At 49.1% G+C, this 23,843-nt stretch overlaps 1 protein-coding gene across 4 annotated transcripts in view; it reads left to right on the forward strand.

The window, feature by feature from the left end:
- The first annotated feature begins 914 nt into the window (after positions 1–914).
- The window catches only part of Znf395 (zinc finger protein 395), a 38,572-nt gene continuing 15,643 nt past the window's right edge, over positions 915–23,843 (forward strand). For 2 of the 4 annotated variants that reach the window (XM_021654458.2, XM_021654452.2), the window contains exon 1: positions 915–1,156. The gene's annotated coding sequence lies outside the window, so the exon portion shown is untranslated. Of the gene's footprint in view, positions 1,157–20,623; positions 21,589–23,843 lie in introns of those variants that run through there. The other 2 variants (XM_060391339.1, XM_060391340.1) reach the window with 1 other exon arrangement.

Raw genomic sequence — 23,843 nt, forward strand, 5'->3', positions numbered from 1 at the left:
CAAGTCCCAAATTGGAGGTGAACTGCAACTTCAAAATATTTTTATAACTTTCTTTTTTGAGAAAGGAGCCGACTGTCACTCCTTCGCTCATTAAATTTGACCGTAAGCACACACACTCAGACATGCGCGCACACCCCTCTCCACCGGCCTTGGCCTTATCTCGGAAAAACACAGGACTACACAATGGAACAGCTTCGATTCTCCCTGTTACAAATTATCCAAAAGCCAGAGCCTAACGGTGCCAAAAAGCAACCGGTATTGTTTACACAAGGGCTGAAGGCTAATAGTTAACTTTCTCCCATTTAATTCCAGAAACAGTAAACATCGCCTCGCGTTACAACTACAAGCGAATAAATGTCATAAAACGGGGAAAGAAAACTCCTGGTCCAAAGCAAAATGGAAAGGTTGGGTTTTTCAAGCGCTTCCGCCCTCGCGCGCCGCCCCCGGCTACTCGGCCTCTGGTCCCTGTCGCCCTCGCCAAGCTCCTGTCCCTGGCGCCCAGAGCTTCTGGCTTCCTTTCCCGCCCTGGGGCGCACTGGAAAAACAACAGCCAGAAACTTTGGCTGGGTTTGCAGTTCAGTCGGGGGGTGGGGGGGGGAAGCAAAAAAAAAAAAAAAAAAGAGTTGGTGGGGGGTGGCGAACCAGATACTCTAGTTCGGTTCCGGACAGAGCTGAAGGCTCCGATTTAGGGGTGGGGTCTGGGGGAGGGGGGGTCACAACTCGGTCAGGTTCAAGTGCGCATGTGTGAGAGGAGTCGCTCCAGCACTTATTGAGCGCCCACTGTGTGCAGCCAGCCAGGGTGTGCGGGGCGCGCGCGCGGGGCCGAGGCTGGGTGCGCGCGGGCCGTGCGCGCGCGTGGCCGGGGGTGTGTCTCCGCGTCTGGCTGGCTGGCTGGCTGGCTCGCGGGCGGACTGGCTGCGAGCGGCTCGGCGCGCTCCCTTCCCGGGCGGGGGAATCCGGGCCGGGTTGTGGCCGCGGCCGCGTACGTGAGCGCAGTGTCCCGGAGAGGGAGGGCAGGCCGGCCAGGTGGGCGCGAAGGCGGCGGCGGCGGCGGCGGCGGCGGCGGGAGGCGGCGCAGTGCAGGGGCCGCGCCGGTGGCGGGCAGGGCCGCGGCCGCTGCGGGGAGCCGAGCTGTCCGGGCCAGTGGCTGGCGGAGGTGAGCTGCGCGCGGGATCTTGCAGCGGCTGCAGCCCGGGATTGGGGCCGGCAGCCGGGGGTCGGTGTGTGGGGGGGACCCAGGAGGCTCGCGCGGCCCGGGCGGGACTGGTGCTGCGGCGGCGGTGCCGGGGTTGGGGGTGGCCGCTCGCCCTCTCACGCGTAGCCTTGTTTATGTCGCGGGTCCTACGGCCGGATCTCCCTCCCAACTTTGAGCGGTGGCTGGGAGTGGCCTCGCGGGGCCACACTGACCTGTTAACCTGCCCCCCTTTCCGGCTGGGCCGTCAGCCTTGAGCTCTGCGCGCCCCTGCCCTCTCCAGATCCAAAGAGCGCGGTGCTGCGGGACTGGCCTCGCGACACACCCTCTCTCAACCCCTTTCTTGTGGCCCCCTTCGCTGCCCCCTTGGCCCTCTGCCTGCCGGGCTCACCCCGGGTCCCTCCTTGGCCGTGGCACTGAGGGCCTCTGGAGTGGCCGATGGGGGCCTGGAAAGGGAGTTTGTCATGGGCAAACAATTCGGAGGCAGTGTTTCCTTCTTGCCTGGGAGTTAAGCTCTGCGCCTTCACTTTGGGGCCCACTTGGAGGTCTAAAGAGACCCACCTGCCAGCAATCCTGCGCGAGCCCTGTTTTCCATCCCTCCCTTTCCTGTGGTTCTGGAGGACTTCCACCAGACATGGGTTCCCATGATGCCAGGCAATGGTACAGGGGCTATCTATAGTTCCTTCACTGCTTTCTTTATTCTCCCTTAACAGAAAGGTGTAAAGTGGGGCAGTTCGTTTCAAAGCGAGCGCTCAACAGGTATTATAGCCTGGGGACATCCTCCTAAGGGGCTGTGTAAACAGAGGTTCTTCTTTGGAAGAAGAAGAACACAAGGAAATTGGTTAACCCACAGGTACCTCCGAGAAGCCACTCAGTTCTCTTCCCACTGCCAAGCTTCCTGGATGATGTTTAGCTGCACGTAAAATGTCCAAGGTCTCAGAAATCTACAAGACTGGAGAGAGACGCTCTGAGAGCTCAAGTTTAAATTAATGTGCTATGGCTGCTAAGTTAACCGAATGGTTGGGGCACAGGCGGCATGGCAGTTAAAGATGGAGAAGGCCACTCAGCACTCATTTTGAAATAATTTCCACCTGTGGACAATTCCCTGGCAAGACTCAAATTCAGAAGGAAGACTTCACAGGTGACATTCTTGCAAACGGAGTCCAGGGGCTTGGTTGTCTGTGAGAGAGAGAGGCTGCAGAAACATGGATATTTCCCTCCAGGGCTTATAATCTTCTGGAGGACACAGAAATACTTGAGCATGTGAAATAAGACTCCAGATGGGACACAGTTAGTTGTCAAAATGCCAGGTGCAGAAATGGGTGCTGTTGGAGGTCACAGGGAAGGAGCTACGGATTACCAGGCCTGTGTTGTCACATCTTGTCCTTGCAAGATGAGACTCTGAAGCTGGGACCCAAAGTGGGAATGAATATGGGTTTCTCTAGAGACCAGGAGATGGCCTTGGCCCTCTTGGAATGTTTCCTGAACAGTAAGAGATAAAGATAGAGAGGAACAGTGACTGAGATTGTGAAAGTCCTAGAAAGTCAGACTGAGGAATCAGACTTTTATCCTGGGTGTACTAAGGAGACATTAGGCCAGGGAGTGATGTAACAAGGGTATTTGTAAAGGATTTTGAATCTGATGTCAGGAGACAGAGCAGAGAGTAGCCTGTTGCACTTTCCGAGTGCTGTGGGTTTGGACTTGGTTTTATTGGAAGACATTACTATTGAAATAATCTGTTGACGGGGCAGGGTGAAGGGAAGATGAAGCTAGGGATTCCTGGTGGAAGCTGAACACATACCAGGGTCTCGGAGCTGCTGTAGTTGGTGATCAGGATCGGAAACCTGTAGAGAAGGTAATTGACACTTGGGCTCTAGAGAAGTCTCTTGTGTTTGGCAGGTTATCCAGGTGGACGTAGGAACATAGGTGCTAGCGAGTGTGGTTCTGATAGGTGGGAACCCTGGAGGGTAGTGTAGGTGACTCAGGGAGCATGCTGGGAGTTGTCTTGGTCATAGGGGCAGCAGAGAAGTCACTTGGACCCTGGTCTGAGCCACAGGGCCTCTGTTTTGCTTTCACACGCACTGCCTGAGTTTGACACTGCCTGGGTTTGACGGTGAAGGGGGAGGAGCAGCTCTGGGGAGTGGGCTTCTAGGAAAGTGAGACATTTATTTTAACCATTCGGGTGGGGTTGGAGGTTGGAGAGAAGTGGAGTGGGCTTGAAGCTAAAGAAGTAAGTTATCAGGCTTTGCTGCATGCTGAACTTTACTCTTTACAGAGATATTAAGTCTCCTGGGCTGTTTGTGCAGTGGGGAGGGACAAACAGCAGTCTAAAGGAAGGCAGAGGAATTTGGGGCCTTTTGTAAGGCCTGGCTTAACCCAGTCCCAACCAGTTACCCCTTCCCAGGATTCTGGTGACACGAATAAGCAGGAGGTTGCTGATGCTTATATTTTTCTTTTTCTTTTTTTCCTGAGCTCTGAATTCTGCTTTCTTTTTGCAAGAACGACTTAGGGTGATTTGAACAAATTCCCCAAGCCTCAGCTTGCAACATCTGAATTTGAAGGATGATTGCAAAAAGTTGTAGAGTGAGTTGGGGTTGTTATTTCAGTTGCTTTTTTCTCTGAGATGCAGAATCAGTGAACTGAGGGAAGGGGGCCTTGAGGGCTAGTGACTGGAGGCCATACGGATCGTTTTCATTCTTACCTTCTCTTTTCCTTCTGTCCTCTGGTCTCTTTGCTTCTTTTCCTTCCTCTTCTTTCTCCACTCACTTCTTTTTCTCTTCCCTCCCCATTCTCTTCTCTTTCCTCTTTTTTCTTCCCTTCCCTTCCTCCTTCTCTCTCTCTCTTCCTGTTCTTTGTTCCTTCCATCCTTCTCTCCAGTCCTTTTTGCTCTGTGACCCGTGGGCCTTGAATTGACAGCAATCTTCCCTTAAGAGTGACTATCAAAATGATAATCGTGCAGAGCTGACACAGGGTTTGTATGCAGTTGTGACCATGACGTACAGTAAGAAAGTTGAGGGCTGACAAGATGGCTCAGTGGGTAAGGTTGCTTGCCATTGAGCATAATGGCCTGACTTTGATCCCCAGAATTCACATGGTGGAAGGAGAGAACCAACTCCTGAAAGTGCAGGCAAGCACACTTGCACACACACACACACACACACACACACACACCCCTTACACTCACATACTCTCTAAATGTAAAATAATGAAAGGAAATTTATGTCATGACTATATGTACCTAATCATGTATGTGAAAATCAGATTTTAGCTTGTGAAGTCCTACCTCTTTTCTTGATGCAACTTTTTTTTTTATTGTCTTTTCTGTTACATTTCACTAAAAAAAAATGCTATTGTTTTTCAACAAGTGGATCCAACCACTCTCTAGTGGATCATAATTTACTCACAGTTTGAAATGCACCGGGAGACTTCACATTCCTCAAGTATTTATGAAGTTGTGTGCAGAGCGGCACCTCCCAAGGCTGGAGGTAGCTGCAAGCCCAACAGAGAGGTGGGGGTTTATGGTCCAGCTAGAGAGATAAGATAGACGTTGGAGAAGGGGCAAGGCAGAGTGTTAAATGCCAAGATGAAAAGTCAGTGCTTGAAAGTGCTGGAGAAGGTGTGTGTTTGTTTGTTTTTGAGACAGCTAAACCTCTGGATTTTGGGGGGGCTTTGAAGAGTCAAATATGGCTGCCTCCTCCAGATGAGGGATGGCTGTCTTATGAGTATAAAATACAGATGTTATAGTCCCCAGTGTCAGTGTTCCCAGGTGCTTTGAAGCAGTCACTTGAAGCAGTTGGTTGCAGAGTACTGTAGGACATTTGGCTTTGGGACCTCTGGTGTCACGACCGTGAATGCCAAGGCAGGCAGCCCGGGATCTATGTCGTGGGCTCTGACTGGCCACGAGAAGACTGTAAGAACATAACATGGAATCTGGGATATTTGTGTGCAGTGAATTCATGTTCTGCAAATCAGAGGCTGATCCTGAGGAAGTTGGAGCCTGGAAGTATTTTTACATGATCAGTATTACATACGGTGTTTTGTCTGTATGTATGCATGTACACCATAAGTGTGTAGTGCTCATGAGAGCCAGGGGAAGATGTCAGATCTCCTAGAAGGGAGTAGGACTGTGAGTCTCTCTGTGGCTCCTGGGGCTAGAACCTGGGTCCTCTCCAGTCCTAAAATGGTATTCTTTTTCTTTTCTTTCTTTCTTTTCTTTTTCTCTCTTTCTTCTTTTTGAGACAGGGTTTTTCAGTATAGTCCTGGCTGACCTAGAATTCCCTCTGTAGACCAGATTGGCCTTTAACTCACAGACCTCTGTCTGTCTCTGCCTCCCAAATGCTAGGACTAGGACTAAAGATGTGTGTTAACTGCCACTCAACCAGAATGGTACTCTTTATAGCAAACTTCCAGTGGATAAATTCAGATGGGACTTGTTTCTAGGGATGCCAGGGTCTGTCCAGCATCTTCACTGTGGGTTTCTGGCTCTCATGCATAGATGGTGACTTCAGGTATATCATCCAAGGATGATGATAATTTGGTAAGATATGAATCACGACGGTCAAATGCCACAAGACACTGTCTTCTCAGGACCTGTGTCTCTGTGAGGTAGTACCAGGAGTGAGAAGGGACAAGCCTTCTCTCTCTGGTTTCTTTACCCCCGGGATGGCTCCAGGATGCAGGGAGGCTACAGAACAGCTGCCTCAGGTCTAGGTGGTAATGGGTAATGGGAATGACTTCAGAAAAACGAGTCTGGTTTGGTGACCAGCTGGAGTGAATAAATTCAGGTTTGTAGTCTAGAACTTTCTAGTGTGTGCTGAAGAAGCCACAGTCACCTGTGACTCAGAGGCATTCCCACATGAGGGGCCGACCAGTGGGCGCCCTGTTTTGTTTTGGTATAGTTAGGACAAAATTCAAGCATTTAAAAAAATACTATTTTTATAGCAATATAAACCAAAGACGTTGGAAGCTAGACTTGGTGCCTCATACCTGTGATCCTAGCACTTAGGAGAGGGAGGTAGGACTTTAAGTTTGAGGCCTGCCTGAGCTATGTAGACTTTGGGGAAAGGAGTTAAAAAAATTTTTTTTAAAGTTTAACTATATTCCATTAAAAAAAAAATGTGTCTCTAGGAAGTAGGGGTAGCCAGAAGTCAGCTGAGCTCTATCAAATCAAAGCCATTTTCCTGTTTTATATGATGGCTGAGGGGGTAGCAGCTATTACTATTACCTTTTGGCTTTAGTAAACACTTTAAAAACTTTTATTTTTTAAGCCAGCATATAATGTGTCAGATGCCATTATGCCATTTTTGAGAAAGTGTGTTTTTGTGGCTCTCCTTCCCCGTATCTCCTCACCCCTGATACAGCCATCCTCCCTCTGTAGCATTTTCAGTCCCTGAGATAGTCATGTCCCACGTGTCCTCTTCCCTCCCTGTCTCCATTTTTCCTCATCACCCAATAGTACCGTGTCTTTTTTAGATGTTCAGGCTTTTATTGGTAAAGTATTTAACACTTTTTTTAAAAAAGACATAGTTGTTCACAGTAAGTCATAGGTGGTAAAGAGTGATGGGCTGGGTGGTGTCATTAATTTAGTTTGACAATCACATGCAAGAAATTAATTATTGGCATACCACGTCAGCCTCGAGGGAGGTCTGAAAGCCAAAGCTGTGTGAGTCTGCTTTTGATTGGTTTAACTTTTTTTTTTTTATTTTTTCCGGTGTTGGGGGTGTCAGTGTTTTTCCAGTTTAGGAGTCACAGAAGTGGAAGGGATTGCTTATTTCACTGTGAACCAAGGTTCAGAATCAGCTAGAATGAGGAGCGTGAGTTAGAAAGAAATTCAGGAATGAATGAATGTCAAGAGCGACTTTAAACGTTTTGAACTGCGGGCTAGCAAGGTGGCTTAGAGGTAAAGACACTTGCTCTAACATAGCAAGTATGACCCCTGGGCCCACTGGACCCACGTGAAGGTGGACGAACTGACTTCACAAAGTTGTCCCCTGACTTCCATACACAGGCCAGGTACTCATCTGTGACCTACCAGTCATGCACTTTTGGTATAATGCTATTTGGAAAATTAAAACAAACTTGAGCTTTAAAGTTCTGAGATGTTTGCGCGCTCTGATTGGAAGTTCTTCTTATGAGGCCGTGTCCAAAATGTAGACACTGTTTTATGCAGGCATTGCCCAGAGACTGAAGACTATATAGTGAAGAACTATCTCATAATACAGTCCTAGCTGGCCTCATGTTCCTAACAGCCTCCTGGTTTAAGCACGGGCAGCCGCAAATGAGTCTTGATGGGTGTCTTTTATGATGATGGAGTACTACGAGGTTAGGAAAAGTAATGTTTAGGAATAGTTAAAAACAAAACAAAACTGGGAAGATGAACCGCCCAAAGGCTCATTTATAGGATGAACTCAAATGTTTGATGAGAAGCGGTGGTGGATTGGGAGGGAATGAGGGAGAGGGCTACGGCGGGGATACAAAGTGAATAACCTGCGATTAATATAAAAAAATTATTAAAAATAAAAGAAGCTGTGGTAGACGAAGATGTGACCTGCACTCGTGACACTAATTCAGCACACACTGACTCGGCCTCTAAAGTTAGTTGATGGGCTTTGAGTCCCCCCCTCACTCCAAAGACTGGGGGAACAGATTGCAGGTCAGCGTACGGAAGGGTTTTTCCGGTTGGCAGGCCACCCAACAGTGGACGTGCCTGCCTGGGTAGTAGTGAGCTTCCCGTTGCTGGACGCATTTAGGTTGGATTTAAGCTACAGATCAGGGATGTTTAGAAAAGAAGAAGGAATCAAGCCGATCTCTAGAGCCCGTTACGATTTTGAGTCGTTGTGTGACTTGTCACGGCTGAAAGACGATGTGGGGTAGTGGCTGTACCTCTTGGATCAGTATCACAACATACGTTTCAAAGAATGTTTCTTCTCTGTGTGGTTTTTTTTTTCTTCTTCTTCTTCTTTTAAGTACTGGAGATGTAACCCAGACCTCACACAAAGGCTAGCAGCACAGGGTCACTGGGTCACATCCCAGCCTGGTCCTCGCATTTTTGAGATGGGTTAGGACTTGTTTTGTGAGTCTTATCATTGGATTGGGTCCTCCGGAAAAGCAAGGAAGTGGGAGGATGGTAGATCATCAGGAGCACTTCACCCTCTATTCTGTTGGTCTTGTTTGTTTTTGAGTATGTGTGGTGTGCCTGTTTGCCTGTATATGGGCATGTGTGTCTGTGACAAGTAGGTAGAGGTCAGAGGTGGCCGTCAGGCGCCTTCTCAGCTGTTTTCCACGTTAGCTAGTTAGGCAGGGTCTCTCTTACGGGCCCTAGAGCCCACTGACTGGCTGGTCTAGCTAGTCAGTTTGCAGCAGGGATCCCCGGTCTCTGCCTCCTGAGTCTGTCTTGAGTCCTGGGATTACAGGTGTGACCGACAACTGAGCCAGGCTGTCGCTCACCTGGGTGCGGGGCCAGCTCTCCTCTATTTCCATGTTGCTTATGCTTTGCATGGTGTCCATGCTTGTCTAGCTTCTGGAAACGGGTTCTTTGGTCCACATATTGTGGGTATGGAGGAAAGTTAGATGGCATGTAGTTTTGCTGTGTGTGATTTCCAGGATGGAACCCAAGGCGTTACATACTTCCCAGGTAAGGGCTGTATCAGTAAGCTCTGTGCCGAGTCCTAGTGTATGTGTGGGCCATAGGACAGCCTCAGCTGTTCTTTAGATATTCTTTTTTTTTTTTAAAACAGGGTCTCACTGGCCTGGAACTTGCCAGGGCTCTGCCTGTCTACAGGTGTAGTTGGCTTGCATTATTTGTTTGTTTGTTTAACCTGGATTCTGGGGATCAAACTCAGATCCTGACTTGTCTTCCCAGCCCCCTCAGTTCTTGCCTTTGTTGGAGACAAAGTATGTAGTAGCTCAAGTTGTTGGCCTGAGAGATCTCGCTTTGTATCCCAGGCTGGCCTTGAACACCCCATCTTCCTGCTTCCCATCTCAGGCGCTGGGATTACAAGTTTAGGTTGCCACACCCAGATACTTTTTTTTTTTTTTAATTAAAAAAGCAAACTTGTAAGAATCAGCAGTTCTCAGTTTTATTTTGTCCTCTGAGTACTGGGAAGTCATAAAACTCTTGGCTAAAACCAGCCAGCCAGTGGCTAAATGTAGGCAGTAATAAAACTTTTTCTCCCCTTTCTCTCTCTCTCTCCCTCTTTTCTCCCCAAGACAGAATTTTTCTGGGTAGCCCTGGCAGTCCTGGAATTTGCTCTGTAGGCTGGGCTGTTCTTGAACTCACAGATCTGCCTGCCTCTGCCTCCTGAGTGCTGGGATTAAAGGCATTTGCCACCACCACTAGGCTTGCTTGTTTTAATTTAATTTTTATTTTTAGATTTATTTATTTTAATATGTATGAGTTTTGCCTGAAGTCTGTGCACCATGTGTGTGCCCGGTGCCTGAGGAGGCCAGAAGAAGATGTCAGACTGCCGGGTACTGGAGTTATAGTTAGAGGATAGTTTTGAGCCACTGTGTGGGTGCTGGGAACCAGAGTCCTGCAAGATCAGTAAGTGCCCAGAACCGCTGAGCCATTCATTGCTTTAACCCTTGTGACTGTCACTGCTATGCATGCTCCTTACATAGATAGCATAGAAAGGTTTCTAGTGTCCTATTAAACACTTCAGAGTTCCGTGGCTTAGCTGTGTTTGCGATTCTGTCTGTCTGTCTATATATCTATCTATCAACAGACTGGGTCTCTCCACATAGCTCTGGCTGTCCCGAAACTCACTATGCAGACCAGGCTAGCCTGGAACTCACAGAGATCCATTTAACCCTTCCTCTGGAGTGGGGTTAAAGGCGTGCACCACCACTCCTGGCTGAGGCTGTTCTCACTGGGATTGTGATTTCTTCACATTCGCAAGGCCCTGGGTTGGCTCCCCCTGGTCAGTAGTCAATCAGGTAATCAATCAGTCAGTTTCCTGTATGGTGAGGTGGCCCCACTAATGCCGTAGTGTTTTTCTTATGGGTTGTGTAAAGTCTTCCTCTTCGTTAGCCCAAGTGATCCAGATCGGTTCGCAGCTGGAGGAGTCGGAGGAAGCATGATGGGGCAGGAACTGTCTTACTGCTGTGTGCGTGCGCGCCGTGTGCGTGCGCGCCGTGTGCATGCCTGTGCGCCCTGGGTGTGTTTCAGCTTGTTGATTCGGAGCCCTGCAGTATGGGTTAGAACTGGAATGGCTCCAAAGGAGGTCCCTTTGGATTACTAACGTCCCCATGACATACCCCCCCACCCCGACTGACATAAAATTTAACCATCTGCAGAGTTTCCGCAGAGTTAACTGAGTTGCGCTTGTGAGGTTGAAATAAGATCTGTCTTGCAAAACGAGCTGCTGGCTTGAAGCACACGCAGTCTGTGCACTGCTGAGCTTGCAGCCTTCTGGCAGGCAGGGGCCAGATTCCAGTGGAAATCACTCTTAACTAAACACATTATTAAAATGTATTGAGCAGGGTCTCAAACTCTTCTTTAAAAAAAATTAAATGAGTGAGAGTTTTATTGCATAAATAATAGACAAACATATTCTCTATAGGGAAAGAAAAATACAGCCCTCAAACGGGCAGGAAAAAAAAAAGGCTTCCTTGACATTCACTCCTAACCCTAGCTTTTCCCCCCAGAGGTTAACCACTGTCCTGGGGTTGTTGATATTCTCCGGATGCTTTGCATACTTACAGCTGTGCCTCTCCGACTTAGGCACTGTACTGCATGTGGGTAAACCTTACCAGGGTCTCTTGTCAGCCTGTGGAAGCTGCCTTGATGGTATTTCCTGCTTAGATTTAGAAGGGGAACAATTGTTTCATTCTTTCCTTTACTGATGGACACAGGAGTTACTTCTCATCTTTTTCTGTCCCAAATGCCCATATAGAAAACATTGTTGCAGCCTTTGGATAAGTTCTGGAGTAGGGGAGTTCTTGGCTAGTAGGGTAAGGCGATTGTACATCCTGATGAAGGCACGGGATAAGGGGCTCTTCTGAATGTAGAGTTACCATAGGCTGAAGGATGGTTGCATTGTGCCTTGAGCAGGATTTGGTGTGTGCTAGGTGTGTGTTTTCTGGATCTCACTGGCCAGGCAGGCCAACTGATGGTAGGTGAAGAAGGCTGGTTTTAAAAAAAGGCCCCTTTGGGCCCAGTAGTCGATGTCTGGGCCCATGCCCTGAGGACTTTGGTATGTTGGTAGTGCTTGTGTGAAGAAGAGACAGCGTGGGTGAGCAGTACTGTGGATCCAGAATGGGCAATTCTAAGCTCTTCACTCTTTCACTGGAGACCGGATTCATCTCCCCCATGCGCTCTTCAGGATACAGCACATGGTTTCAGTGCTCAAGTTGGTGTGGGGCACTGGGCGGTGTTTCTAGTGTTCCCTGAGAGTGTCTAGACCCCTGTCACACAGGTCCTTAGTGGTTTGTTAGACAGAAGCTGTGTATCTTTCTCCTGTTTGCACTTGTGGCCACGGTTGCCTGCCCTCTGCAGAAGTCCTAGAAGGTACAGACGCTAATTAGGTCCCATTGATGTTGGAGCCAAAGTATCGATGGAGAGTTGCGTGTTCCCGTTCTAAGGCTGCCGTGCTCACATGACCAGTCACCCGTACAAAAGGTAGAAACCCGTTTGTGTTCTGCATGATTACCTGGGTCCTGCCTTCCGACTCTTCCACAGGTGGGGAAGGCAGCGTGTAGTCCGACCCTAGGGCACCAATTTTCCATTTTTTCAGACCTAGAGATGCATTCCTGTTCCTGTGTGGGGTCCTCGTGTAGCTTTCCTTCTGCTCTTCTGCAGGTGTCTGCAGAGCCTGTTTTTTTCTGTCCTTTCAGGATTTGGTGTCCAGACTTAGCACGCCCTCCGCCCTCCCCTTTCCTCCCACTTGGAAGGTTTTTCTAGAGCTCTCAGCTTTGACCTTTCAGCTCACCCTGTCCACCACATAAGCATGGAGCTTTGCAAATTGTCTCCCTCCCTCCCCCAGGGGAGTGACCATTGTTCCCAGGGTGCATAGTTTTTGTTTTTACTTTTATGGGGGTTGTATCCTTTTTTCCCTTCCTTCCAGTTTTTTTTTTTTTTTAGTTAATTTTTTTTAATTTGTAGTGTTGTATTGGCAGAGTGAATGTCTTTATAAAAAAGATCTGTTTGTGTGTGTCTTCCAAGTGTGAACATGCACCCACGGAGGCCACAAGGGAGGGATTGGAACCTCTGAGGCTTAAAGCTGGAGCTCCAGGCAGTCATGAGCTGCCCCAAGTGAGTGCTGGGAACCGAACTTAGGTCCCCTGGAAGAGCAGCGAGTACTCTTACTTGCCGAGCCAGCTTTCCAGCCCGCTGAATGTCTTTTTAACAAGAAGACATTTGTTTTTGTTTTTTTGAGTTAGGATCTCTCCTGACCCTTCTGCTCAGCCCACCCCATGCCGACATTACAGGTATGCGCCTGGCATAGAATGTTGTTTTGCTTTTGGCCCTTGTGGCTACGGTAGAATGGCAGTCTGGTCTATTAGGACGCACACGTCCTACTCTGACAGTGTTGCTACACTACACTTCCAAGGTTTTGATTTTTTTTTTCCCAGATGCCCTTGACCGTTCTTGTCGGTGGCAAATTCTGTTTTCTTCTTTTAAATTTTAGCGACTCTACATTGTGTGTGTAGGGGGTGTGGGGAGGACACGGCTGCCACGGCACGGTAAGTAGAGGTCAGTGGACAGCCTGAAGGAGTCAGTTCTCTCTGCCTGCCGTGCGAGTCTTTGGGTATCAGACTCAGGCTGTCTGGTTCACGTGGTGGCCAGTGCCTTTGCCTGCCGAGCCATCTCACCAGCCCACCATTCTAATTTGCTGTGTTCCCCACTATAGGGCTACTGCCATCCACCTATAAATTTGACTCCCCACCACTACCTACAGTTGGATGTCTGTTATCTGGTCCCTGTACTGGGGACTGCATTTAGGGCTCTGTACATGCCAGTGAAGTCCTGTGTCACAGGCCTGACTCGGACTTACGCTACCCCATTGCCTTTGTTAGAAGTCTCTCTTGGGGGGATGGAGTAAGCCTGAAGACCGGAGTTTGAGTCTCCAGAACCCACGCACAGCAGGTCCAGTTCGCACCTCCGTGACCCAGTGCTGCTCTGGTGAGCTGGCAGGTGTGACAGGAGAATCTCTCAGGCTTGTGGGCCAGCTAAGCTGGTGTTTGCAGCACACCAGCAGACGACAAGGTGGAAGGCCGAGATGGACGCCCCAGGCCGTCCTCCGGCTTCCACATGCGCCTTGTAGCGTATGTGTGCCTACTCAGTAATCCACAGACATCACACCCATGCACCCACACGCTTACACCTTTCTCTTTTTGGACTCTTGTTACCGTCCAACTCATTGCTCCTTACAGTGTATTAAAAAAGTTTACTTTTGGCTGGAGAGATGGCTCAGAGGTTAAGAGCACTGTCTATTCTTCCAGAGGTCCTGAGTTCAATTCCCAACAAACATGGTGGCTCACAGCCATCTATAGTGAGATCTGGCACCCTCTGCTGGTGTGTAGACACACATGCAAATAGAGTGCTCATGCATAAATAAATAAATCTTAAAAAAAAAAGTTTACTTTTTCTTTCTGCTACAAAGATATATATATTTTTTTATTTTTAATCGACCAACAAAATTGTACCTATTTACAGGTGGTGGCATGTGCTGGTCTAACGTTTACTGCATAGCTTAGCTCTGTGTTTGACCTGCATTTCCTCAGTGTTTTCTCTCCTGGACCTGGGCAATCAGAATAGTTAGGTGGAAGAGCTTTGAGACTAAAAAAAAACAAACAAACCAAGGCCCCGCCCTCCGTGTGTGTGTGTGTGTGTGTGTGTGTGTGTGCGCGCGCGCGTGCGCATGCGCTTGTGATGCCTGTCCTTGTGGAGACCACAGGTGGGAGGCTTCCTTGCTTGCTCCCCAGCTTGCTCATCCAGGCTGTCTCACAGCTGAACCTCGGGCTAGCTGGCTGAGAAGTCCAGCCTAGCCAGTTTGCTCTGTGGGATCCTCTGCCTCTTCTGATCGCTGCCTTTACAAGCGGCCTGCCACGTCTGCTTGGCATTTACTCGGGCTCCAGGGATCCAAACTTCAATCCTTAAATTTGCATCATCAGCACTTTATTCATGAAACCGTTCCCCTAGGCCCCCAAAACGTTTTTGAAAAGCAAACAAATATAGCCGGATGGCTATGGTGCACGTCTTTAGTCCCAGGACTCAGGAGGCAGAGGCAGGAGGCTCTCTCAGTTTGAGGCCAGCCGGATCTACAGAGTGAGTGCCAGGACAGCCAGGGAGATGCAGAGAATCTTTGTCCTGAAAAACCAAAACCAAAACCAAAACCACCACCAAAACCAAACAAAAAAGAAAAGCTTTAAACTGTCCTGTAAGATAGAAACTAGTGTCTGTGTGTGTATGTGTTAGCATTTCAAGTCGTAGTTGCCAAGGCATAACAAAGAGGCTTCCCTCTCCCTCCCCCGAAGTTGGGGAGTTGGAGCTCATTTGCTGTGTAGGCTGTTGGATTGTGCCTTCTCTGCGAGTGGCCCTGCTGTTGGGGGGAACCCCATTCCGGATCCCTGGCCCAGGGCCCACTTCTCTTTTCATGCCACGTCAGTGCCACTTTAACCGCACTGTGACTTAAGGTCTTTAACAGGGAACCCGAAGGGTCATCCTGCCCAACCAGCCCCAGCCCAGCCCTTCACCCCATCGTGACCATCCTGGCTGTGCTGAGAATGTGGGGCTTCTGGGCTCAGATCATCTGAGCTCCCAGCTGAGATCTGTCATTTTCTGTGTCTGTGGTTCTGGGGAATTGCCCCCCCCCGGGGGGGATCCAGTTTGCTTATCTGGAAAGTGGGGATGGCCAGGGTGCTTCTCTTGTGAATGATCTGCGAGGATTAAATCAAGTACAAGTTAGTGGTGCTTAGGGAGTTGATCAGCACAGCTATCACGCTAGTCCTGAACACAGCCTGTGGAAGGCTGTGGGTTTGGGTCAGGTTTCCTGTTGCTTGCTCGTGTGTTTTATGTTGTAACCCACCGTTCTAATGAAGTGGACGTGAGCAGCTGTGCTCTGGGATCGCAGCTGTGTGCCTGTAGTCTGCGCAGGCCACACACTCTTCTCAAGGCAGGGTTGTCACCTTCACTGTCGTTCCTACACTTAGCGTTGTCTTCAGGGGCCAGGCCCTGGGGTAGCAGTGCCAGCAGATGGCTAGGGCCTGGGGCTTTGCTCAGTGGCGTCCCCATCCCCAGGTTTCTGGTGAGTCAGTGCTCAAGCGTGTCTTAGCACCAGTGTGGGCTGATCTGCTTCACGAGGCTGGCCAGGCCACACCCCAGGGAAGTTTGGCAGTCAGCCTTGAAAACCCTGGGCAGGGCCCCAAGACAGATGTAGGCACAGGGGAGTGAGCAGGGGAGCAGCCCATGGCTGAAGAGAGGTGACAGGCGTCCAGTCATGTGGGTGACGGGTGGGCCCTAGGCTCTGTGCTCCCCGGATGTCTAGGTTGGCCTTGAGCGTGGTCTGGGTGTGGAATCCAGGGGGTTGTTGGCCAGGAGGCCTCTAACAGCAAGAGGTTGGGTTTCTTTTCTCCCTGTCTTGCTGAAGTCAGCTCTGTTGGGATTTCAGTTAATCAGTGGCTCTCCCATGGTAGGCTTCTGGATTCCCTTGAGAGTGGGTAGTTGTATTTCAGGTTCCGGTACAGTACCCTGGTACAGTGCCAGTTCCTAGATGGCTACTAGGTGGACAGTGGCTGCTCAGAGTCACTTGCCATGGTATCTAGCATGGGCCTAACGGCAAAGACAGAAACACAGTGGTGTGCAGGCTTGGCTCAGTGGGGCAGGTGCGTTCTCGCCCTCACAGGTGAGGTGGGCAGCTGGAGAATTTAAGGTGACAGCTTCTGGGGGCTGCTGAGGCGGACATGGATTCCTGAGGGGGTACTGATGTGGTGCCTGGATTTCCACCCTCGGTGTTGAGTGTCTTTGCAGGCACAGTGTGTCTGTGCCTGCATTGTTTGTCATTGTTAGCTTTAAATCTCACACTGATGCCTAAATTGGTGGCACATTTGCCCTCGGCGCCTGTGGCACCGGGTGCCCTGGTTCTCCACCACAGGAACTCATGAGGGCTGTTGGATGACCTATGAGTCCAGCCAGGAGCGTCACCAGGTACTTTGGCTTTTCCTCCAAGCCCCACTGCTTGTTTATTTGGCCTTGTCAGGGGCCGTGGTAATTCACGGGAGCGACGTCCGAACCTCTTCTAATGGCTTCACTGTCGGCAGCCATTCCCATTCATTTGCCATCACCGGGGTCTGAGGTTAATTCATTTAGACGATGGCCAAGTTCCAAAGTGTGTTTGCTTAACCACTTTTCTGAAGAGAGAGAGAGAGAGAGAGAGAGAGAGAGAGAGAAAGAAAAAGAAAGAAAGAATTCTATCCTATGCACTGCTTCCTTCTTCAGGGAGTAAAACAGCATCTTGTCTAAACTGAGTGTCTGGAGGGGACCTTGGGTGCTTCCTAGTGGCCGCCATCTGTCTGCTTGGTAGGTTTTTTTAAACTCTCATGTCTCTGCTTTAGGTTTTGGGGTGTTGATCTTGCTGGCCTGGCTTGTCACTCCTGCGGGCACTTCATATAGCCCCTTCTTGGGAAAGTCACTCCTTTCTTCCCAAGCACCCCCCCTTCCTATCCTGTGCCACCCTCTGACTCCCTAGTTCCTGGAGAGGGGAGAACCAGGCCCAGGAGGAGGCAGGAATGCTGTAAATGCCCCTCCCCCATTGCTGGTGTGCTTATTTATTTATTTGTTTGTTTGTTTTTGGCAAACGGGTGGCTTTCTCAAGGGACCTTGTTTGCTCAGCTATTGTCCCTCCATATTAGAAATCATCTAACATTCACTTGTTGTGTATGCGCGTGGAATTCGGTCAGAAGACCGCCCAGCCTGCAAGAGTTCAAGCCTTCTCCCACGTGGGTCCCAGGGATAGAATTCAGGTTGTCAGGCTTGGTGACAGGCACCTTTGCCCTGAGCCATCCTCGATGTTTTATTGAGTCACTGGGGTAGGGTAAAGGGTCAGGAAAGTCAGGTAGACCTGAAAAGATGTCTGTTAAACTGAGAGCAGGCAAGAGGCCACCTGAGAGCCCCTCCTTCGTTCCTTGAGCTCCCGAGACAGGCTCTCAAGCTTCCCTTGAAAGGCCACAGAGCGATCAGCTCTCTGGGGCCTGTTTCCCTGGGGATACTCAGCTCCTGGTTCCCTCCCAGGAGACCAGGCTCTAGGGAGAATGCCAAGTCAGCACTCCTTTATCTCCCCGCCTCCTTCAGGGAGGCTCACAGAGATCAGAGTTTTAGCCCCAGTTTCAGTGAGGTTTAACCCACACCCTTCCCTCTCTGGTTTGCATTTATTTCTTAGCTGGTTGAAACCAGGATGTTACTGTGTGGCCCAGGCTGTTCTCCTAGGCTCTAAAGATAATTTTTTTTTCTGCTTCAGCCTCCTCGGTAGCCAGGACTATAGGGATTGCAGGAGTGCACTGCCCGGTTCTTTCTTGTGTGTATGTATGTGTTTACAGAGCTAGGGATTGAACCCAGAGCCTGGGCCATGGCAGGCAAGTGCCCCGCTGCTGGGTATCCCCAGCCTTTTCACCCTTTTAAACATTGTGAAACTGACTCCGCACTAAACCTTGAACTTACTCTGTAGCCTAGCCAGGCCTCAGACCTGTGATTGTCATGCCTCAGCTCCCTAAATACTTGGGATCACAGCCCCGCACCACGAGGCCTGCCTCGGTTTCCAGCTTTTGTGAAAGCAGTCTTAGAGCTGAGTTTGAGTGCTGTTTAAGACCCTGCCTTGGGCTGGAGAGATGGTTCAGTGGTTAAGAACACCTGTTGTCCTTGCAGAGAACCCAGGCTCAGTTTCAGCAACCACAAGGCAATTCACAAGTATTTGAAACTCCAGTTCTAGGGAATCTGCTGTCTTCTGACCTCTGTGGGAACCAGGCATGTTCATGGTGTGCATATAAAACACTCCCAAACACATAAAATATATCTTTAAAAAGCTTTACTTTTTCTATAATTGTGTGTGAGTGTTTTGCTTGTATGTGTGTACTGTACATGTGTGCAGTATCCACAGAGACCATAAGAAGGCAACAGAACCCTTGGAATTGGGGCTGTGAGCTGCCATGTGGGTGCTAGGAATCGAACCTGGGTCCTCTGCAAGAGCAGCAAATGTTCTTAACAACAGGGCCATCTCCCCAGCCCTCCACCTTGTGCTGATGGCTGCCTGCACATCAGAGGAAGCAGCAGGTCTTTTTTTCAGAACTATTTTTTGTTTCATTTGAAATTTTATTTCTTTTATGTGTCTTGAGTATTTTGCCCGCGTGTATATCACTTGCATGCAATGCCCAAGAAGGCCAGCAGAGGGCGTCAAAACACCTACAACTGGAGTTATGGATGGTTGTGCGTTGCCACGTGGGTGCTGGGAACTTGACCAGGCTCCTCTGCTAGAGCAAGTGCTCTTAACTGCTGAGCCATCTTTCCAGGCCCCAAACTAACTATTCTTGAATCTGGGACCCTGGGAAGACTTGTTGACAGTAACAAACCTTGATTGACAAGGAAAATCTGGTCCGTAAGAGGCTCTGCAGTCCCACTGGCTAAGGTTGGGTATTCCTCAACAGAAGTGCCTGGGAACAGAAGCGAGTCAGATATTGTACCCTGCCCCCAAATTGTATTATCTGCAAATGCATACTAAGATAGCCTGGATAGGGAATCCATGCCCAAGCACAGAAGTCATTTGTTTCATATCACGTACCCTGAAACCCTGAAAGTAGTTTTACCTATTTCTCTGTGTGTGTGTATGTGGTATGTGTATGAATGAATAAATGCTTGCATGTATGTATGCATTGGTACATAACTGGTGCCCTCTGAGGCCAGAAGAGCATGTTGAACCCCCCGGGCCTGGAGTTACTGCTGGTTACGAGCTGCCACTGTGGGTGCTGGGAACTGAATGAACCCTGACCCTTTCTAAGAGCAGCGACCGCTCTTAACTGCCAAGTAGTTTCTGGGGCTCCTCGCACCCTGTTTCTAATATGCCTGTGTTTTCACACGAGGCCACGTATGGAACTTTCAGTGGCGAGGCGCGGTGCGAGAACTCACGATGTCCGAGGTTTTCAGATGGGAACCCTCACTGGATGCCCGGCGCTGTGGCGCTGTGCTGAGCATTGTCTTGTTGGATAGAGCCGCAGGCAGGACGGATGGGAACAAAGGGTGCTGTGTCTCTGAAAAAGCTGGAAGGAGGAGGTAGGTGCGAGGGGCGGGGAGTGTCGCCGGGGAGAGCTGTGAACTCCTTCCTCTCCTGCTCTAGTGCAAACAGAACCGCCTCTGTCACCCTGTTGAATGCCAGCTGGGCCGTGAGAGCCACAGGCGCATTTGTTGATCAGGTTCATTTATTATTTGCTGGAAACCAGATCCGATGACCCGCTTCCCTGGCCCATCACTGGAATATGAAAATGGCTCTGTTATTTGAGACCATTATTCCTCCCTTCCATTATCCTGTTACATCTATTACTCCCAACAGTGAGAGGCTTCGTGCTCCATTACCGGGTGCTGTGGAGAGGATTCCAGCCCTGGTTCTTGGCTGGCTGACCTTATTTAAATTTCACCGGTCATCCAAATTATGGGACCCTGATATAGTGTAACCTGGTTTAAAAAAAACCTTCAGGGAAAAAAAAAAAACAACAAAACACCACAATAATTAGAAAACCCAAGAATCTAAATTTTTACCGTGTGGACAACTGATTTGGAATTTTTTTTTTTTAATTATGTCTTTTTAAGTGTTGCATGTGGTCGTGCATGTCACAATACACGAGTCCAGGTCAGAGGACAACTTGGAAGACTTGGATCTCTCCACCACGTGGGGTCAGGGGATCAGACTGAGGTTGCCAGGCTCAGAGAGAAAAATGCAGGTGCTCGCTCACCAGCCCTCGGCCAGTAGATGTAGAAATGCCACATGCATCGCCGATATGTTCAGAGCTAGCTCTCCCAAGAGTGTAGCATGAAAATCTTAAACATGTGCCCCCCCCCCCAGAAGCACTACCTAGGAGCTGGGGAGATGGCTAGGAAGAAGACCAGTGTCTGAGTCCCTTGAACCAAGGTGGACCTAGGAGTGGTTGCTCGCATCTGTAACCCCAGTGTTATGGCGAGATGGGGGTGGGGCGCGAAACAGCAGAAGCTCCAGAGCCCCTAGCCTGGTGTACTTGAATGTCTAATGTTAGAGGCTTTGGGTTAGGGCGTTGGATGCCCTCGCTGGGTAGAATCTTTTTTTGACTTTTTAGATTTATTTTTTAATTCTAATTACATGTGTGTGGCTTTGTATATGTATGTGAGTGCAGTTGTCCAATTTCCTGGAACTAGAGTCACAGGTGGCTGGGAACCGACCTTGGGTCTTCGGCAAGAACAGTTCATGATGTGAGCTGCTGAACTATCTCTCCGGCCACCTCACTGGGATCTCTCTCTTTTTTATTTCTTTCTTTCTTTTTTTGAGGCAGGGTTTCTCTGTGTAGCCTTGGCTGGCCTGGACTCCCTTTGTAGACCAGGCTGGCCTCAAACTCGCAGAGGTCCGCCTGCCCCTGCCTCCCCGAGTGCTGGGATGAAGGGGTACGCCACCAGCTCCTGCTCTCCCAGGGTTTCTAAGTAAGGTTTTTGTTTTGTTTCGTTGTTTGGTTTTTGTTTTCCTGTTTCTGAGAATAAAAAAAGCCCAGGTGGGGTTAAGTTTTGGGTTGTGTTTTCTTTCTTCCAAAGACTTGAGAACCGCCAGGGAGGGATAGGAGGTGACAAAATGCAAATGGTGGCCTGGGAACCAGCATGATCACGAACGTAAATACACGATCGCTGTAACACACACACCTGACAGCTGAGATACCGGCCAGTCATTATTGGAAACAGACTCTGTGGAGATCTGCTGAAAACAAGAGGCACGGCTTTCTGATAACCTTTTGTCCTCTAGTCGAATTTAGAATATAAGATTGGGAAAAAAAAACCAACAAAAAACAATTCAAATTAAAGCATTAGTACAGATTTAAAGGGGAAAACCCTGGTAATTCTCTAGTAAAGGACGAGGACTGCACACAGGATATTAAGTACCGAAGCAGGTTCAGAAGTTTTGTGTCTTTACTCTGACTGGACATCAGCGACGTAGTGGCTGCCAGAGCTTTTGCAGTTAGAGGCCTGGCTCCAAGCTTCGCCCTCCTCGACTCTGAGAAAAACCCCATGTGTTGTGTAATAAATCACTGGCTTATGACCTGTGTCCTGGAAGTGCTGGTAGCTGATGTCATGGCGTGCCACAATGCCCCTGGGTAGCAAGAGGCGCAACCATTGTGTGCAGCTCTGTGCGCCTGCAGATGTGTGCCGAGGCGGGCCGTCGTCCAGCGGCCATTGTGCGGTGAGTGGCGATTTGCGACTGAACCACAGAGCTTGTTTTACTGTTCTGTCAGGTCCAGCCGTGTAACCGATAGCAGATGTCTGCATGAAAGGCTGTTCGTCCACCAGGCTGTATTTGCCGAGCCTGAGTGAGTGCTAACCGTCCCTGGACATTGACTAAAGCACACAAGCTGCCCCTTTCCTATTGGTGACAGCATTTGGGGCTCCAGTTCCTCCTTCCTTATGACATTCTGAGACCGCTTTATGAGTTTATGCCCCAGTGAGGAATCCTGTAAGTGGAGAATGTAAAACCAGAAAGGCGGCATTTGGCTGCGCCCTCAAGTCCAGGCCTTGTTACCCTACAGCACGAGTTTCTTAACATTTTCTCCGCCGCTGCAGAAATCACATGGCAAGCTGAAGGCTGGCGGGTCCAGGAACCCTTAGTAGCTCTCAAGAAAGCATCCAGGGAGTGTGGATAAGAGTCAAAGGTTGGGGAAGAGGGGCCTGAAGGAGGCCCGTGGGACTGATGCATGCAGGCAAGGGGGAAGGGCGAGATGGTCTGTGCCAAGTGACCAGCTAGTAACCACCGGAGTAGGTGTGACTGCCCTTCTACCCATCTCTCCGGCCAACTTCTGTTGTTAGTGCCTCATTACTTCTGAATCTTGGAAGCATAATGCGTGTTTTTGAGTGGATTTTGGGAGAAAGTCGCCAGCCCGTGGAAGCAGGCCAAAAAGCAGGCGTTTTGCCTACTCGTGCAGCTCCCTCTGGTTTCTGGAAGGTACAGGCTTACCCATCAACAGAAGAGCATTCTTTAAAAAAGAAGACAGGCTTCCAAAAACATCGGCAGAGTTTGTTGCCCAAACATCTCAGGTTCGTTCTGAAGACCGGGAGCCAGGGAGGTTTGGAAACACCTCTGTCTTCGTTTTCAGTACTAGAAACCCCAAACTTCCGGCTCAGGAAAGTGGGGGCAGCTCCTGGGAGTTATTTATTTATTTATTTTGGGCCAAGAAAAGGTTTTTTTCTGTGTTAGAGCTGCCACCTGTTGTCAGTAGGTGGTACTGCACTCCAGCTTCCCTTTGCTCTGTGCTGTGTGGCTGGGATTGAAGGCAGGGCCTCCCCTGCACCAAGCACGCACCCAGCACGGAGCCACACACTCGTCCAGTGGCTGCGGTTTAAAAGCCATTCATCTGGGGCACTTTTTTTTTTTAAGTTATCACAAAGCTCTATGAGAGTGTGAAGGCACCAGCCACCTGACTTGGGGACTCGGCATGCCACGTCTCTGCGTTGTTTCTTGGGGCTCCTGGCCAAGCCACCTGTGTATCAGGTTCCAGCCTTTAAACAATGGCTGCAGGGAACCAGCCATTCCACTTTGCTCAGTACTTGCCTCTTTCTTTCCCCCCCAATCTCTGTCTCGCTTTCTCTCTCGTGCGCATGCATGTGCGCTCTCGCTCTTGCTCTCTCTCCCTTATTGTTTGAGACAAGGTTTCTCTGTGTAGCCCTGGCTGTCCTGGAGCTTGCTCTGTAGACCAGGCTGCCTTGAATTCAGAGATCTGCCTGCCTCTGTCTCCTGACTGAAGTTGTGTGCCACCACCACCTAGCTGCCACTTTTTTTTAAATTATCCTTTTATTGTTATTGTTTTTTCTTTTTTATTATTTAAAACAATTTAAAATTTTAAGTATGTTTCGATCATATTTTTTCTCTCCTCCAAATCCTCCCAGATCTCCTCCCCTTTCCTACCCACCCAATTTTAAGTTCTTTCTCAAATAGAAATAAAAATAAAAACCCCAATACAACAAAAAAATCCCCCCACCAAACCAAGAAAACAAGATAAAGCAACATCCAAACAGAAAACGAGAACACAAAATTGCAGCCAACTAAAAACATACAAAAAACCTTGTGGAGTCCATTATATGTTGGTCAGCTGCTCCTGAACAATGAGGCCTGCCTTGGAATAGTTGATACACCCAGTGTCACTCTATTGGGGAAACGAAATTTACCCCTCCCAGCAGTTATAAATGACAGTTCCGTTGTTAATCTTTACCCTATATTGGTTAAGTTTTATTCATTGATTTAATATATATATATATATATATATATATATATATATATATATATAACAAAGCCAGGAATGGTGGTACACACCTTTAATCCCAGCAATTGTGAGGCAGAGGCAGGCAGATCTCTGAGTTTGAGGCCAGCCTGGTCTACAAAGCAAGTTCCAAGGACAGCCAAGGCTGTTAATACAGAGAAACCCTGTCTTGAAAAATCAAAAGTAA

The sequence above is a fragment of the Meriones unguiculatus genome, chromosome 9 (genome assembly GCF_030254825.1).
Source record: "Meriones unguiculatus strain TT.TT164.6M chromosome 9, Bangor_MerUng_6.1, whole genome shotgun sequence".
NCBI lineage: Eukaryota > Metazoa > Chordata > Mammalia > Rodentia > Muridae > Meriones > Meriones unguiculatus.